This window comes from Arachis duranensis, chromosome 9 (assembly GCF_000817695.3).
Source record: "Arachis duranensis cultivar V14167 chromosome 9, aradu.V14167.gnm2.J7QH, whole genome shotgun sequence".
Taxonomy (NCBI): domain Eukaryota; kingdom Viridiplantae; phylum Streptophyta; class Magnoliopsida; order Fabales; family Fabaceae; genus Arachis; species Arachis duranensis.
This window is the reverse complement of record NC_029780.3, coordinates 36,367,738-36,383,416: the sequence shown is the minus strand read 5'-3', so window position 1 is coordinate 36,383,416 and position 15,679 is coordinate 36,367,738. Positions and strand designations below refer to the sequence as shown.

Below are 15,679 nucleotides of genomic sequence, written 5' to 3'. Positions count from 1 at the left end.
TTTAATAAAAATTTTGATATCATGTCATGAAATCACATATCTCTAAAGCTTAAGTTGATAGATAGAGGTATAAAAATCATTATATATCTTACTATCTAATGTGTTATTTACAAAATATCAATTCAATTATGAATTAATTTGTTGAAAATTAGATTACTAAAATAAGATTTTAGCTACTTTAAATATAAATAAAATTTTGTAGACAAATAAATTAAAAAAATATTAGACGAATTTATCACAAATCATACTAGGCACTGTCCTAAAGAATTTATTACCGCCCTACTCGTAGGTGGAATGACTTCGACAAAAATCCTCAAAGATTATACGTGGATCATCAAGAATACAATCCACACCAATATTCATGGAACATTTAGAGCAGCATAATATCATTCTTCTTCTTAATTGAAAAATATGTTGCAAGTAACTCTTGCTAATATTTGAGAAGGTTTAATGTTATTGAGAGAGAGAGAGAGAGAGAGAGCATAAGTTGCATATTGAAACAAACTGAGAATGTTTTGGGGGTATATATATTATTGTATATGATGCTTCTCCTTTTATATAATTCAATTTATGCAACGGTCATAAAAGAATTCAATGATTTTCTTCTTAATTAGCAATAATTCAATTTAATGCTTTTCTTCTTAATTAGCAACGGTCATATTTCCAAGAAAATTAGCAACGGTCGTAAATCAATTCAAAACTTTTATTTTTATTAGAGTGTCTTATGTGGTACTAAGTTTGAAACACAATCTTAAAAACACAACAATCTCTCACATGTTTCAAACTTAGGAAAAACTAGAAGAACTAAGGGAGGTTGAGAATATTTGACATTAGTGGAATATCTAAAAGGATTTGAACTTCACCTTAGGTCAAGTGAGTAACAACCCTGTAGAAGCGTGGTAGAGTAAACTCTTTAAACCTTATACTTCTGAGATTATGGTTAGAGCACATCCACAAGTCCACAAAACATTCTCTTAGGTAATGCTGCTCATGGCGGTTTGCGCTTTAACGGCCATGCGCCACATCTTGTTAACATGAGAGATTTAGAGATAAGTGCCCAAACTCATAGGAGACGGCCACATCTCCACTCTCAGTTTTGTGTTTATGCATCAAGAGTATGCTGTATAAAATCTCCACCTCCACATTTTGGGACCACAAACATCATCACCAAGCATCTCATATGAATTGTCGAAACAATAAAATACAATAACTATATTCGTATTGTCAGTCACCTTAGGAACTCATCGCCAAGCATCTCATATGTACGGTGAAAAACAAAGAAGCGATAGTACCCTTAAAACTTATATGACTTCGTTGACCACATTGAACCATCTTCATAGAAGATATAATTAGAGTGGTTGGATATCAATCTCACAAATTTATTCACTAGGCACAAGTCTCATCCGCCTCGATATTTCACTTACTAGCATCCTAACAAGTGGCTCCGTCAAAGGATCAACGAAATTTTTTTCTGACCTTACAAAATCTATGGATATTATACAACTTTCAATAAGTTGTTTACAATGTTGTGCCGCATTCTTATATGTCAGATTTTACCATTGTAGATCTTATTCTTTACTCTAGTAATAGCAGTCTGTTTATCACAATGCATAGTCATAGAAATTTCTATCTTACTCTATAGTGGGATATCCACTAATAAATTTCTTAACCATTCGACTTCCGTCATTGCCTTCTCTAATGTTATAAATTCTGATTCTATATTTGATTTGGCAATGCATGTCTGCTTAGTGTATTTCCAAGAGATTACACCTCCTGCTAACATAAACACAAAATCACTTGTAGATTTTATCTCGTCAGAATAAAAAATTCAATTTACATCAGTATATCCTTCTAAAATAGAATAACCGGAATACAATAAAGCAAAATTCATATTTCTTTTCAAATAACTCTTAATTCTAGTTAAAGCAATCCAATGATCTTTATTAGGATTATGAGTATATCTACTCAATCAATTTACAACATATGCAATGTTAGGTCTAGTGCAATTCATCAAGCTACCAATTATACAAACATATTCGATTAGAGACACTATCACCTTTATACTTAAATAGATGTAAACTTGAATCATATGGTGTAGATACAAGTTTGCATCATAATATCCAAATTTTTTAAGCATATTTTTAATATAATGAGATTGAGATAATATAAAACTATCATTTTTTCTTATTATCTTTATTTCAAGAATAACATTTGGAACACCTATATTCTTTATTAACACCATAATTAAATTTTCTATATATGTATTTATCAGATCCATTAGTTACATACTGATTAGAAAGCATAACTTCATCAAATTTTTCATGTCATTGCTTTGGAGCTTGCTTTAAATCATAAAGAGATTTGACAAGTTTACATACTTTATTCTCTTTACTTTTTACAACGCAACCTTCAGATTGATCCATGTAAATTTCTTCATCAAGATCTCCATTTAAAAATGTAGTTTTCATATCCATTTGATGTACAACAAGTTTGAATATAGATGCAATAGCAAATAAAACTCTAATAGATGTAATTCTAGCAACTGGAGCATATGCATCAAAATAATCTACATCTTTTTATTGTTTGTAACCTTTAACTACTAATCTAGCTTTATATTTATCAATATACTACCATCCGTGTTTTAATTTCTTCTTAAATATCCATTTGTATCCAATAGTTTTTCATTAGGAGATGAATCGACTAATTTTCAAGTATGATTAGATATAATAGATTCAATTTCAGCATTTATAGCATCTTTTCAAAAAAGAGCATCAGAAGAAGATATATCATCATTATATAATAAAAGATCATTAGAAATAAGATAAGTAACATAATCATCACCAAAATTATTTTCTTTTCTAGCTCTTTTACTTCATATTTTATTATCTTGTTCATCAATAACATTATCAAACAAAGCATGGATGTTAGAAATATTTTTATCTTTCGACTAACTAGGATATATATTTTTAAAGAAAGATGCATTACAAGATTCAATTATGGCAGTATGTTCAAGTACATCACTTTTAGTAACAAGAAATCTATATGCACTACTATTTTGAGCATATCCAATAAATATACAATCACATATTCTTAAACCTATTTTTCTTTACTTAGGATCTGACAATATAACCTTAGCTAAACAATCCCAAACTTTTAAGTGATTTAAACTAGGTGCTTTATCAAACTAAAGTTCATAGGATGTTTTGCTAAGCTTCTTGTGCAGTACCCTATTTTATATATAGCATGCAGATAGAATAGCTTCTTCCCATACGGAATGAGGTAGTCCTGAACTTATAAGTAATACATTCATCATTTTTCTTAAAGTTTTGTTTTTTCTTTTAGCTATGCCGTTAGATTCAGGAGAATATGGTAGGGTTATCTCATGCACTATACCAAGTTTTTCACAAAACTTATTAAAATGATTAGATTCATACTCACCACTTCTACCAATTCTTAACCTTTTAATCTTCTTACTAAGTTGATTTTCTACTTCGCCTTTATACTTAATAAACATATCACATACTTTATTATTAGTTCTTAACAAATACATCTTTGTATATCTAGAATAATCATTAACAAAAATGAATAAATATATGAAAGTCGTCGTAATACTCCTCACTATCAGAGTGGTGTAGGCAGAAGCGTGACATTCTGGTAGTAAAGGTGTTACAACATAAAACCTTTTTCCACTTCTAGTTGGAGTATGTTTCAAATCACTCAAATTACTATGCACAAGTTCTAATATTTCACTTTGCCTGGTAACTTGTTTAAAATTTTTTTAGTCAATTTGTTTTAACACATACATCATATTTATCTAAATAAAAATTGTCTAACTTATTGATTAAACACATTTCTTTTAATTTCAAAATATATGGTACATTAACATGTCAAAGTCTACTATGCCAAAAATAAAGAGAATCAACAAAATAAATATAAACTGAATTTTCTCCTTTATTATTATTATCAATAACGTTTAAAACAAACAGACCATCATTTTGAAAATTTGGATCTTCTAAATTTTGAATTTCACTTTAGAAGGTAAAGTGTGATCTCTCTTCATTTTTTTCATAGGTGGGATCAAGAGAAAACATGAGAGAAAACATTCAAGGGTAACCAACTTATTCTCTCAAGTAAAAATTCAAAATTTAGATGATCCAAATTCTCATTTTGGTAACCTTTCCCCACGTAGGCATCATTCTTAGGCAACAAGACGAATATTATTATCAAAGGTTACCTTGACCTTAGCATTATTGAAAAGGTGGACTGATACAAGATAGTGTTTACTGACCAAAATATATAGTACATTAGATAACATAAGAATTTTTTCAAATGTCATTTTTATTGACACCTTACCTTTACCTAAAACAAGAATCTTGCTAAAATCCCCTAGGTAAACAACTTCATTCTCATTATTTATGGAATAAACTCGAAAAATAGTTCCTTTTTAACACAAATATGCTTTGTGGCACCAAAGTCCACAACCCAACCCTTGGAGTCTTTCACTAGATAGAATTCGGAAATTATTCTCACTACGACTTCATCATCTTTGTGATTTGCTATGTTTACGACTGTCTTTCCTCCTCCGCTTCTACTATTGCTTCCATCTCCTTTATTGTTATTCCTTTTCATTCTACAAGTTGATACAAAGTGTCCAGTCTTGCCAAATAAAACAAGCTTTGGGGGTTAAATTCTTGTTTCTTATAATGAGGTTTAATCACCTTATTATGAAATTTGTTTCCCTGATTCGAATAATTTTTGTACACAATTTTAGCAATATTGACTTTAGCATACACTTTATTATATTGATATTAATCATAGTTCTATTTTTGTTCTCAATTTTAATATGCACTATGGTCTTTTACAAATTCATGATTTTTCTCTTTTGTATAAAACTCAATTATAATCTTTCCATGAATTCGACATTTTATCAACAAGAGTTTGAGATACGAACTTTTTGGATATAATATCTCTTTCCTTAACAAGTTTATCTACAAGCTTAGTACACTCATTAAGTTAAGAAGAAATACTTTTATCTTCTACCATTTGCTATGGATTGAAATTATAAACTAAAAACTTTTTACTACGTTATTCTTCATAAATATATTTTTGTACCAATACATCCCAAATAATTTTAGCATAAACATGATGATAATAAATATCATATAAATTATTATTTAATACTCTTAAAATTGTATGTATATATAATTTATCTTTCAAAACATGATCATAATTTTTAGTATCTTCATCCGGCTTAAGATCAACTAAGACAGAATTGATTCTAGAAAAATCTAATACCTTTATAATCTTATTTTGCCATCGTTTAAAATTAGTTCTATCAAAACAATCAATCTTTGAAGCATCGGGAATAACTTTTGTAGTGGCTAAAATATTATGATCCCTAATAGAATAATTGTAATAATAAATCCTTAAGATTGTTAGAAATTAGACTTCTAAAATAATATTTTAGCTACTTTAAATATAAATAAAATTTTGTAGACAATAAATTAAAAAAATATTAGAACGAGTTTACCACGAATCGTTTTATTACCGACTTACCCGTAGGTGGAATGGCTTCGACAAAAATCCTTTAGGATTAGATATGGATCATCAAGAAAGAGAGAGGAAATTGTGGTTTTTATGGTGTAGAATGACGGGAGAAGATTTTGAATTCGAATTTAGGACAAAATTTACCGTCGAATTCACTAGTGGAAAAATATGTGTACTACTGCATTTATTAATTTGCGTTACGGTCTAATTTTTCTACCGGTAAATTCGATAATACACTTCATGCCTATGTAATACTTGTTTGCACTATTTGTTACCGTCAAATTTTTCAGCAGAAGTACAAATCTGAGAGTAACATTTTCTAGGAATGAATTTTCGTCTATTACCATAAAAAGTTTCGTTCCTAAATTCGCTAGTAAATCTAACAATACTCAGCGTATTTTTGTAGTGTCAGCATGCCAAAAAAATAGAAGGTGCCACCATGGCAAAACAGTGGCACTTGAGAGTAAATAGTTTGAAAAGAGTAACATTTTAGCAATAAGTTTTAGAGATGATAGCATATTGGTTAAAAAGTTGTGATTCGTGGTTATGAGTTACCATTTAGGGTTTGTTTGATTCTAGGATAGTAAGTTACTCTTTTTTATCATCATTAGTTTAATTTTCTTTTGTCTATATATAGTAAGTATCATAACCTTCTCTTTCTTAGGGGAATGATGGTTACAATATAAGTCTTTAAATTAATAAAAGTCATTAAACATTAAGTTGACTAATAAGGAATTAGTGTTATTCTCTCTTCAATGTTTTCAAGATATAATATCTTACTTGAAAGAAAACTTTGAACCAGATCCTTAGAGCTTTAGATGTACTAAAGTTCGGTTCTTAGTATTGGACTTAGAAAAATAGACCATATAAGTATAAGCTACTTTTAAAAATATCTCATTAAGTATTTTCAAAAGCACTTCATAATTTTTTTAAACTGCAAACATAAGCATATAATTTTTTTACTACCAAACATAGTAATAAAGTCTTGTACTTTTGAGAAATAAAGACACATTTCTAAAAAGTTTTACTTAATTAAGATTAAATTTTGTACTATTATCACGCCGAGGAAAAAGAGTTTTGTCCAAAACTTTTTTTATAGACTTGTTGCTACGACGATTACCGAGATCGCGAGTATGATTGTAAAAGCAATTTAACATTATGATCAATTGTAGTCAATGTGTATGTGTGTGTGTGTTATATTTCTATAGAGTTACATAAATTATTCCGTTCATGCATGGTTCATACATGTTCTTGTTCAGCTATTTGAAAAGCAATTTCTTATCACAGATCAAAATATAATCTCTATTTCATTGATTACAATTATATTTGAACTAGCATCAATGAAGAGTAAAGAACTATTTGGATACCCAACCTTTAGGCTAAATTTTAATTTGGTCCATAACATTTCAACTATCCTATTTCTGTTTCAAAAAACATCAAACGGGTTCAATATTGTCCTATCATTAAATTAACATGAATAATTAACGGAGAGAGTGACGATGTTAACAACGTTATTTTAAGTCATCTTATTCCATGTTTTAGAAAAATATAACAAAAATATTTTTGTAACATGTTCTCTTCTCCATCTTCTTCTTGTAAAAAAAATCATAAATCTTATCAATCAATCATTAATACACCAAAATCGAAGGAAAAACTTTTATGTTGAATGTTGATGGGTCTATTTTATTTATATACTAAAACCAAACGTTATTGGTTCTTCAACATTAAACTTATATAAATCTTTTGGACTGAAATAGAACTTTGAAACTTTTTAAAAATGAACTAGGACATCCGAAACATTAGGGACCTAATGATTTGACCCAAATATTGAGGACCAAAATAATACTTTAACTATGAATTAAGTCGAGTTATGGTTCAATTATTGTCAAGGTAATTAAACAAGGCAGTTCAACCATAATACCGTTAGTATTATTTAATCTATAACTTAAAGGAAAAACTTTAATGGTTGATATGTTTGTATTAGAATTTTTACCAACAAGATATTTTATTAGTCAATTTAAAAAAAGTGAATTAGCTTGAAAATCAATTGAAAAATGAGCACTTTAATTTGTTCCACTCATAATAAACAGTAGTACATCTCATATTTCAATTTTTTCTATAAAGATTCAAAAATTATTTTCGAATAAACTACTATTTTTATCCATGAAGGTTTAAAATGCTGAAAAATCTACCCAAACAAAAACAAAATTGATTTTTTACCCATAAAAGATGGGGTTTTGGTTGATAGAACTATCTGAAATCTAAATAATTATCTAAAATTCTTAAACTATCCCTTTTGACCTATCATATATAGGACTGGCAATGGGTAGGATAGGGTAGAGTTTAGACTCCACCCTAACCCTATCTACGAGTTTAAAATCTTTCTAAAACTCAATCGAATCCTACTTATAGGTTAAGGATCTCTCAACACTAATCCTATCCACACCCTAAAGTTCTCCACCAAACGCTACCCCCAACAAAATTATTTTTTTTCAATCAAATATAATATTTAATCGTTCCATATTTTATAAATATACTAATAAAATTGAAAATACAAAATTAACTCCCTATTGAAATTAAAAACAAAAAATCGTAATAAAATCATGTTAAAAGCAAAAGATATGGGTTCAATCCTATCAACTTTATTATACATGTATAATAAATTTTAATCGGAACTATAATAAATTAAGGGTGCCAGTAGGTTAGGTGGGCTTAAGCCTAAACCTGCACCCGATCTTATCTGTAGATCAACTCGCTCTACTTTCAACTCGGTCCGCTGCGGATCGAGTTGCGAATCCTATTCAAATGGGTTGGATTAGGTTGTATACCCTTAGGGTTAGTATTGTCATCCATAATCCTACCCCACTCCCAATCCCAACATTTTACCAATTACCCAAGTCTATCCCATCTAACTCTTATTCCTGGCTACCACTATTATTGTCACCACCACTACTAATAACTCATATGCTCACATAGTTCAAAAATCTCTAGAATCCACCTTTCTCTTTCTCTCTCTAAACCCACCACCATAATAACTCTGAATTTAACAAATCAAAATTCTCCATAATTGCATTATGTTCAGATTTTAAAACTCAAAACTTTTTTCAAAATCTCACTTGACAAACCTAAGTAGAGAGAAGAAAAAAGATAAAATAGCAATATTCAGATAGTGGATATTGTGCTGGTTGCCTAGTTGATCATGCTCACCCCGACAGCTCTTCTGCTCTGCCTTTCTCCCTATAAACCCCTTACTCTTCCCTCCCTTTTCTTCTTTTCTTCTTTTCATCTTTTCTTCTTTTTCCCTCTCCGTTACTTGTTGTCTCTACATTTTTTTCATCCCAATTTCTACTTCATAACGTCCTCTTTCTCTGCCTTAGCAGAAGCTACAATGGCTCCATCTGTCATTGCCATCCTTACTCCTCACCGTATCATAACACCCTCTTTTTTTCTGTTCGTCTTTTTTTATTTGATCTTTCTCTCTTTCTCTCTTCTACATCTTTCAATGGCACCAGCAGTTATGGTTCCTCTACCATCGCCATCCTTTCTTCCCATCTGTCTCGATCTATACTCTCAAAATCTTCATTATTCATTTTAAAAAAATTCTACAATATGGAGTTATTAAAACTATGTTCTTCTTTCATACTACTGTTATCTATGATAAAAAATTTTGGTAGTGAATGCAAAAAAAAAAGAACAAACATGATGGCAGTGACAAAGGTTGATGGGGCAGTGTGGTCAAATTTAAATAGTAGTGGTAAGATTGATAGGTGAGGTATTTGATATGCATAAATTCTAAGGTGTAACTTCTCTATTCCAAGCTCTTTTTTGAAAAGTTTACCCACATCCAATCAAAATCTTCTTCTCTTTTCAAGTCTTTTAGTATCTCAAGGTTTTTTCAACTTTCTTTCTAAAATATAATTCTGCATTGTGGGTTTGTCAATTATATTATTAAGACGATGATTAAGGTCTTCCATAAATCACATTGAACCACAAAACAAAGACATAAACGAGTATGTTACAATGGGGATGAATGAATTAAAAATTACAAATTAAAATATAGAAGATAGAATTTGTTGGTTTTCACTTTCTCTGCCTATTATTTCATAATTAACACTTGTCATGCGAATCAGGACCCTGTGTGAAGGAGTGCTCACGGGTCAAGTTGATTCGGATTTGAGAAAAAGTGAGAATCGAACCAAGGAAATTTTAATTAGTTTGGGTTGCCCCTGATTTTGTGATTTTTAGTGAGTTGACTCAAACTAATTCAAACATGTTAAACTCGAATTGGATCAATTTGGATAATTGGGTGCTTGATTAAAAATAAAATTTAGAAAAACTTAAAAAATAAATAGAAAAAATTAACAAATAATTTAAATACAACAACAACAATAATAATAATAAAGCAATACATGATCATTTCAAAATTAAATAATTATCATAATTTAAAAGACTTTAGGATTAGGAAATGAATTTGTATACATATTATTAGATTTTATTTATTTAATTAATTAATATTAAACTAATCGGGTAATAGGATTGGTCTGGTTCTGCGATCCCAGAATCAATACTGAACCAATTAAGGTCGGTTTAATTGGATCTGACCTAAAGGTGCGTGATACAGGAAGTATTCATTGTTCTAAAAGACTCAACTACTTATAATGTTATCTTAGCGAAAAAACTTAAATAATATTCCTATTTTGTTTTCACTAAATATTTTGTAATTAATTTTTTTGCAAATAGTAGTGACATGAAAACCACCTAAAAGAGATTGCTTAGTCTCCATCATCTGTAACAGCACTGGCCTTACCCTGCAAAAGAAGGCAAAAGAACCTTCAGGGATATTTTTCGTACACCTAGACTCCCAAGTTGAAGGGGTACCAAGGCCCAAACCAAATGAAAATTTGGAGAAATCTAGCTTAAGGAAAGCATAGACAAGTACACCATGGGCAATAAGAATCTTCCTATAAACTTTAACATTTTCTTCAAGATAACAATGACCTAAAAGAAGTATTTGATTATTTGAGACACCATCAAATGAGGCTGAACCCAAACTAATGTGCTTTCGGGGCCTGAGGTGGCAAATTCTTAAATTTCATGATAACCTAAGGAAGGATCGAAGCTAAGCGAGGAAAATGTTAAATAGTACTAGCTATGCCAAGTTTTCAGATTGTCAAAAAGGTATAAAGGCTTACCGAATGATTGCCAGCTTTATCCCAGTTCCTTAGTGCCTCAACCGCCAAGGCTAGGCCATTCTTTAATCTTATAAAAAATTGTATACAATTCAAAGAATAGAAAATGAGATGCAATATTCGCATGCTTTAAGCAACTCCTATATTTATCAATTATTGATGAGACTATAACATTAGCCTTGATATCAAAAGATGATGAAAAACATCAACGACTAGTGTATTTTATTAGTAAAGTTCTACGGGGTTCTCAAGTGAAATATACTAAACTTGAAAAGTTGACATTTGCATTATTAATATCATCTAGGTGGTTACCACAGTATTTTCAAAGTTATATTATTTTCATTTGAGTTGGCTATACCATTAAAAAACTTTTTCAAAAATCCAACCTGGTCGAGCATAGAAGTTAAGTTGGGCGATGGAGTTGTCTCAGGTCGATATTAGTTTTGAACCTCAAAATGCCATTAAGTCTTAGTCCATGGTGGATTTCTTAACTGAGATGACTCACTGTGAACTTGAGGATAGCTCATGGGAATATGTTAATGGAGCTTCCAATCAACAAAGTGTAGGTGCTAGTCTAATGCTAATTAATAGAGAAGAGATGATTATTAAAGAATCCATCAAATTTAATTTTTCCATATCTAATAACCAAGATGAATACGAAGCTTTACTTGTAGGAATGATATTATCTCTAGAAGTAAGTGCTTCCAGGATAATAATATACAGGATTTCATAGGTTGTACCTTCAAAAAGTGCAAGCAAGATGTTGGAATTTTGATCATTTGTCATTAAGCATGTTCCAAGGGAGCAAAATTTTAGAGCTAATGTACTTTCTAAATTGATAAGCACGAAATCAAGAAATGAAAATCACTTGTTGATTCAAGAAGTTTTGCAAGAACTATCAATTAGCCTTTCTGGTGTGTTGGTTTGTGTGCTTGATGCCACCCTATCATATATTAATCTAATTCAAAAGGTTTTGAAAATGGTCACATTCTCCTCGGATTCCAAAGAAGCCAAGAAGCTTAGAACTAATGTAGCTCGATATATTGTCATGAATGGAGAGTTATATAATAGGGATTTCTCTTTATCGCTACTAAAATGCTTGGGTCCTCATCAAGTAGCATATGTGTTACAAAACGTTCATGAAAGTTGTTATGGACATCATATTAGAAGAAGGACATAAAAGATAATCCAAGTTGGTTACTTGATGAGCGGATATTTTATACGCTTTTTGCCATCATTTTCATATAGTTTTTAGTATGTTTTGTTTAAGTTTTATTACATTTTCATAGGTTTTCATGCAAAATTCATATTTTTGGATTATACTTTGAGTTTGTGTTTTTATACAATTTCAGGTATTTTCTGGCTAAAATTGAGGAGCTGGAGCAAAAGTCTGATTCAGAGACAGAGAAAGCACTGCAGATGTTGTCTGGATCTGACCTCCTTACATTCAAAAGAGCTTTTCTGGCGCTATAGAAGTCAAAATAGAGCGTTCTCAATGACTATGGAAAGCTAACATCCAGAGCTTTCTAGAAATGTATAATACTTTATAGTTTGTTTCAGAATTGAAGGCCCAAAATTGGCATTCAATGCGGGCCTCCTGCCCTATTCTGGCGTCCAACACCAAAAGGAGAAGATAACAGTGTCCAACGCCCAGGAAGGACCCCCTAGCCAGCGTTCAACACCCTAGAGGCCTTCTAGCACGTGAATCTCAATCAAGCTCAACTCAAACACTCACCAAGTGAGTCTCAGAAGTAAATTTTAGCACTAAAAGACTGTTTTACCCTTCTTATGTAATCCTTAGTCATCAACTTAATATTTAATTGAGAACTTTTACATTCTAGAGAGGACCTGTCATATTTCGTTTACCATTGTATTTTCTATCAGTATGAGTTTCTAAACTTCCTAGGTTGAGGGGAGAAGCTCTGCTGAGTTTTATGGATTAATAAAGTATTACTGTTCTATCTCAATTCGTGTTTGATTCTCTATTCTAAGATGTATATCTGTTCTTCATTATTATGAATGCGTTGAATCGGCACAAGGTTATCTCATTCTAAAAGGGTTCAGAGTGAGTCTTTCATCGGATAATGATGAACCACCGGCTTGATCATACATCTCTTAGACGACTAATCCACGATTTTGTTGGAGACTTCTCAATACACTAGTTCAGCCGAGGTATAGGGAGATTAGAGTCTTTGTGGTAGAGGCTAGAACCAAAGGAACAACATTCTCTTATCCGGAAGATTTGACCTTGTCTATGGCATTTTAAGTAGGATCACGAAAGATTATGAACTGCAGGAGCTTCACCTTCAATCAGACTGGATCCGCACTAACCCTGGGGTTCAGATCTGGAGGAGCATTGGCGATCTCTTAAGAAGGACGTCAATCACATATAGCCTGCCATAGAGAAAATCATTCACAGTTGGAGTAGACAGTAAGACTGGAGTAATTCAGAAGAACAAAGCATCTCCAAGCCTTAACCATCTTCATATCATTGCTTTCACCATCAATTGAGTAACGTTTTATTTATTTTCTTTTCATGCGAATTAAACAAACAAACAACTCTTCTATTTGCTTGACTAAGATCTACATGATAACCATCGCTTGCTTCAAATCACAATCCTCATGGGATCAACCTTGACTCACTCAGGTATTACTTGGATGGCCCAGTGCACTTGCTGGTTCAGCTGTACGAAGTATGAAAATTCGTGCACCAAGTTTTTGGTGCGGTTGTCAGGGAATTGTTTGAGTTTGGACAACTGACGTATTATCTTGTTGCTTAGATTAGGTAATTTCCTTTTCTTTACAGGTTTAGTTTTATTTTATCTGAGTTTTTTCTTTTCTTCTTTTTTGAAAAAATAAAAAAAATTTCAAAAATCTTTTCTTTTCTTTATTTAATCTTTATTTTTGGTTTGAGTCTTTTGTTTGTATTCTTGTTGAATTTTCGAATTTCTTGAGTCCTTTTTTAGAAAGTTTTCAAAAATAGTGTCTTTTGTTTGAGTCTTGTGTCAATCTTAAGTTTGGTGTCTTCTTGTGTCTTTTCTTTTTAAAATTTTTGAAAATTATGTCCTTGATTTTCAAAATTTTTAAGTTTGGTGTCTTTGTGTTTTTCTTTAAAATTTTCGCATAGTAGTGTTTTTAGATCTAGAAATTTTAAGTTTGGTGTCTTTTTGTTGTTTTTTTTCTTTCTTTATTAAATTCAAAAATAAAAAAAATAAAATATCTTTTCTTATCTTTATCTTAATTTTCGAAAATTACAACCAATTTTTCAAAATTTAATTTCAAAATCATTATCTTATCTTATCTTATCTTAGTTTTAAATTTGAAATTCAAATATTTTCAAAAATCATATCTTTCTCAAATTACTATCTTATCTTTCTTTAAAATTCAAAAATCTTATCTTATCTTATCTTATTTCAAATTCAAATTTTAAAATTCAATTTCAAAATTCAAAATTTAAATTTAAAATTTCAAAATTCAAATTTCAAAATCAAATCTTTTTCAAAAATCAAATTTCAAATCTTATCTTTTTCAAGTCGTTTCAAATTCTTATCAATCTTTTTTAATTTCAAATTTCAAAATCAATTTTTTTAATCTTTTCAATTTCTATCTTATCTTTTCTAATTTCATATTTTAAATTCAAATATTTTCTTATCTTGTTTTCAAATCTTTTCTTAATTAGTTACTTGTTTTCTCTTTCTTCTTTTTCAAAACTTTCTAACTAATTCTTCTCTCTCCTAATTTTTGAAAATCCTTCCTCTATTTCTCTATCTCCTTTTTCGAAATTAATAATTAATTTTCAAATATTTTTAATTAATTAGCTTTTATTTTTGGATTTCATTAATAAATAAAATAAAAATAAAATTATTTTAATTCTTGTTTCTCTTTTCACTTTTAATTTTCGAATTCTCTATTTCTCATAGCCGAAATCTTCTTCTCCTTCTTCTATCTTTATTCTTTTTTTCTTTCTTCTTCACATCTCACAAGGAGTCCTCTATTCTTGAACATAGAACTCCCATTCTCCTTCTTTCTTGGCTTCTTTTTCTTATTTATGACCAGGAACAAGAATAAAGAGCCTCTATTTAATCTTGATCCAGAACCTAAGAGGACGTTAAGGAGGAGCTTACAATAAGCCAAAGTACAACACTCTGAAAGAAACCTCTCAGAAAATTTCAAACAAAAAGTTGACAACACGGCAGACGAGCCCAATCATGAAGGAGAGGCAAGAAAGGTTCTTGGTGATTACACCATTCCTACCTCTGACTTCTATGGCAAAAGTATCTCTATACCTGCTATTGGAGCTAACAACTTTGAGCTTAAGCCTCAGTTTGTTTCTCTTCTGCAACAGAATTTCAAGTTCCATGGACTTCCACTGGAAGATCCACATCAGTTCCTAGATGAATTCTTACAAATCTGTGACACTGTTAAGACCAATGGAGTGGATCCTGAGGTCTTCAGACTTATGCTTTTTCCCTTTGTTGTTAGAGATAGAGCTAAAATATGGTTGGACTCTTAGCCTAAAGAAAGCTTTGACTCTTGGAAAAAGCTGGTCAATGCTTTCTTGGCCAAATTCTTTCTTTCTCGAAGGATGAGCAAAATCAGAGTGGAATTTTAAACCTTCAGACAAAAAGAAGGTGAATCCCTCTATGAAGCTTGGGAAAGATACAAGCAACTGATCAGGATGTGTCCTCCTGACATGCTCTTAGAATGGTTTATCCTAGGTATCTTCTATGATGGTCTTTTTGAGATGTCCAAAATATCATTGGATAGCTCTGCAGGTGGATCACTCCACTTGAAAAAAATGCCTGAAAAGGCAAGAGAATTCATTAAAATGGTTGCAAACAACCAATTCATGTACACCTCTGAGAGAAATTCTATGAATAACGAGGTCCCTCAGAAGAAAAGAGTTCTTGAAGTTGACATTCTGAATGCCATATTAGCTCTGA

General features: G+C 30.7%; 1 non-coding gene across 1 annotated transcript; it reads right to left on the bottom strand.

Annotated features, from left to right (window-relative positions):
- Window positions 1-15,327: 15,327 nt before the first annotated feature.
- LOC127741724 (small nucleolar RNA R71) lies at window positions 15,328-15,436 on the bottom strand. The gene has a single exon (XR_008002930.1). It is a non-coding gene; the product is annotated as a small nucleolar RNA R71 (small nucleolar RNA).
- Window positions 15,437-15,679: the final 243 nt, after the last annotated feature.